Source organism: Tursiops truncatus, chromosome 5, assembly GCF_011762595.2.
Source record: "Tursiops truncatus isolate mTurTru1 chromosome 5, mTurTru1.mat.Y, whole genome shotgun sequence".
NCBI lineage: Eukaryota > Metazoa > Chordata > Mammalia > Artiodactyla > Delphinidae > Tursiops > Tursiops truncatus.
Window position 1 is genome coordinate 57,492,412 of NC_047038.1, and position 4,075 is coordinate 57,496,486.

Here is a 4,075-nt window from a genome sequence, read left to right on the forward strand (position 1 = left end):
TTTAATTAAATTATATCACTGATATTTTCCTACAGTTTAGACACTTCTTTTAATAATTTCTGGGCTTCCCTGGTGGCGCAGTGGTTGAGAGTTCGCCTGCCAATCCAGGGGACACGGGTTCGTGCCCCAGTCCAGGAAGATCCCACATGCCGCGGAACAGCTGGGCCCATGAGCCATGGCCACTGAGCCTGCGTGTCCGGAGCCTGTGCTATGCAATGGGAGAGGCCACAGCAGTGAGAGGCCTGCATACCGCAAAAAAAACATTCTAAATATTTTATCATACAGGCTTATCCTAATTTACTTAACTATTTTCTTATTTTATCAGAAATATAGATGTTTCTATTTTTTTTTAATTGAGGGTAATGTAACAAACGTCCTAAATCACACATCTTTAGGTGCAGTACTATCCTTTTAGGTTAAATAGTGGAAATGTGTTAGATTTTAGGATACAGTTTTTTTAAGACTGACAATAAGATATATGCTGCCAAATTGGTGTTATAAAAGGTTTTTTTTCTCAATAAAATTTGTACAATCTTCAGCTTTGTAATAGTGAAGCTTTTTTTTTCCAACTTGACATGACTCTTATTGAGTATTAGAGTATATATAGAAGCTGTGTTATCTGGTGTCGTAATGATCAGTGGTTTTCAGTTAAATAGGACAAAAAAACAGTTAAAATGGGAATCATAGGTAAATAAATTGAGTTTGTTATATCATATTTGGAAATACAGTATACCAGTTGTCTTCATGTCTAACTCTGGGACTTGACTTCTTCAAGGCAGGCTGTTGGAAACAGAAGATAAGTGTGAACAATAGGAACCCTACAAGCATATACAGGAACTCACCTAAGGATTGGAGCCCATGTCAGTTCTCATTAAGTTTAACCTTGATGATGTGGGTGTCCTTCAGGAGAAGCTGGCATCCTTCATCTTGGAGCTAACCCCACCCTTGACTCAAGAGTCAGAATCTGAAGGAGGATCAAAGAACATCTGGAACAGCTGTAGGATCAGCAGCAACCCCATGCTGACAAGGTAAGCGTCAAATGAATGACAATTTGAGTCAGCTATAAAAGTACCTGATGACACTGACCCAAACTTCTGAGCATAAAAAAAAAAATATATATATGGCTGCTGCTTTACTTCAATCCTCTAAACCTAGTGCACAAATGTCTCTTGTGGGCTACCTTAACCAGAAACATACTGGAAAGGGAACTCTGAGGAACCAAGTACAGCCTGGCACTCCGTTGACACTTTACAAAGCCACCATATAAAATCAAGGTCTTTTCTTTGAGATTATTATTATGTTCTTAATATCATTACTTTCTTGAATGAAGCACGTTTTCTTTGACTTCCATTTCTGATGTAAGGGAAGTGAGTACTTAAGAACCCTTTAAAAATAATTTGAATGCAGAATCTTGTTAGACTTTTATATATGCATATAATGTATATACATTATATATATATATATATATATATCCCCAAATTTTATTTATTTTTTGTCTCCTCCCAAAATGAGAGCAATGATTTTTTTTTAATTTGACATCATTAGATTACATAAAATTACTTAATTTTGTTTTCAGAGAAACAACAATGCTGTTTCTTTTTCATTCACATTTTATAAGCATGTCTGATTGTTAAATAAATGAACCAATTATAAGAAAATGTGCCACCAGTTTAAACAGATTTGGGAACAATAGAATGTTGTTAAGCACCCAACTCCTTTGGTGGGAGGAGAAGTTCATGACCATAATTGAGAGAAACCTACTAATCACTAATTTTCAGGCTGCCTTGGGCAACCACGGTCAATATATTTTATGGATGAAAAGGGGACATCCTAGCGTGTTGTGCCTGTTAAACAGAGATCTGTCAAGAAAACAACTCCAAATTTATACCAACTTCCATAACATATATACAGACTTTTTCTAAAAAATACATATGCATATTTAGACATACATATATAAATACACACAGATATATGCATGTAGATAGATACATAGATACATTCATAGAAAATTAAAAAGGCCCTGGACTGTATCCATAACTATTTGCAGTAGTATGCTGGAGCTGTCTCATACTGGCTTACAAAAGCCAACTGTGTGCATCTTTTCCCAAATCCCCATAAGTCACATCATGTTGGTAGCTTGAAATAAGGCATAGTGGAAATATATACACTATGAAATTGACAAACACTATAAATAGGGATTTGGGGGGTGGTCATTGCAGGGGAAAAGTCAGTTCTCAAAATTTTAGCAGCACACAACTTGTTATACATATATGTGCACACACACCCACATGCATGCACACACCCAACTATTTTAGAACAACTGCAAAATATATGAAACAATTCAGTATTTTAAAGTCTCCTCTGGTAAACTATATTTAATTGTTTCTAAGATATAGATTTATTGTGTTTTATATCTCTGAAGTTTATGTATGATCTATAATTGATTTTATTTTATAATTGTAATTGGTTAGAGCTTCTTTTCCCCTTGATGTTATAAATATAATGGTATGCCTTATGATCAGCAGTGTCATTTGTTTGATGTCTTCTATGCAATGTGACACAAGTAGTGTATGGTTAATCACTATATTTTTGCTGAATTTTTAGTTTGTTTCCAGTTTTTCACAATTACCAATGATGCTATAAATGATATATCATTAGTACACATTTCTTTTATAGTCTCCAGCCGGGGACCCACCGATAAGGCGCAGATGGTGGCAACAGCTGCTGTAGCCGACTTGAGCATAAGTAACTCAGGGCCCTGAGACCCGCAACACAGGATTCCATTCAGAGCCAGGTGAGAAAGGAACTTAGAGCTGAAGGAACTCTGAATGGGAGGCTGGAGGCCCCAGGCACCAACATGGTGCTTGAGCCCAAAGAATTCTCTACCCATGGCTGAGCCTGGAGTGTACTTCACCCGCCCACTCACAGGGATCACTGTGAGGAAGGACCAGAGGGATGCCCACATCAAATGGATCATTCTCTCTCCACTTTTTCACTGACCCAGTAATTGTGCAACAGGGTGAAGCTGGGTATGGACACAATCGCCAATACCTGGACAATATCCTACTGCATCCAGAGGAGAAGTGCCAGGAGATCAAGCTATAGAACAAGGTGTTTCAGGAATGCATTTACAGCCTGGAAAGGACCCATAAGTTTTTGAGGCTGGTGGCTTCCAGAAGGCGATGCTTCCAGCTTCCAATCAAGAGCGCCCTGAAGAGTTCTGCATGCTGAGCAAGGCCGCCCTGTTCCAGCCCTGGAAATTGGAGAGGCACCAGGAGCAGCTGCTGCACCCAGAGCCGGTGTGGAGCACCTGACCCACAGCACCGGACCTTCCCGTGCTCACCCCTGGCCTCTCAGTTCTACCTGCTGGGTCTTCTTCAACCTCACAGCAGAGAAGATCAAGTCAGAGCAGAGGCTCAGGTTTGAGGCTAAGGAGGGGCTGAGCGTGGTGTGCACCAAGGCAGTGCAGAAGGAGGAGCTAGAGAGATGCAAAATACACCTACACGCTGCTATGAGTCAGCTCCCCAGACCACTGCCTCCTCCAGTGGACCTTCTAAGATCACGGCACATCAGGGAGCTCACGGTACTGTGTGAATTCATCCTGGAGGCCTTGCAGAGTGACTGGCTGCATTGGAGCTGCTGGCTTCCAGAGCACACAAGTTATTGGAGGACGGGAACCTGGCCTTGAAAGAGTGTTGGCTGATGCTCTCAGCCCTCCTGACTTTCATGTGGGGGTGGCCTTTCTAGAGGACTTCAAGGCTGTGGGGGTTGAGCAGAACCCCTGTATCCTTAAACCTGAGCTCCTGTCAGCCATGGAGAAAATCTCTTGAAATAAAAGCAGGGTTGGCTTGACACCCCCCCCAAAAAAATATATATATATTTATTCATTATGAGACCATAACTGAAGGATAGATTTAAGCAAGTAGACAGATTGAAAGAAGTAGAATTAGTAGTTCAAGGGCATTTCCATTTTAAATCTTGTCAGATAATGCCAGTTTTACAGTCTCAAAAAAAGATTATCAGACGCTATTGCAACAGTGGGTATTAACATCATATTTAATTTCTACACAAAACT

At 40.2% G+C, this 4,075-nt stretch overlaps 1 pseudogene; it reads left to right on the top strand.

Moving 5' to 3' along the window:
- Nucleotides 1-858: 858 nt before the first annotated feature.
- Nucleotides 859-3,830, top strand: LOC101330781 (UBX domain-containing protein 6 pseudogene; annotated as a pseudogene).
- Nucleotides 3,831-4,075: the final 245 nt, after the last annotated feature.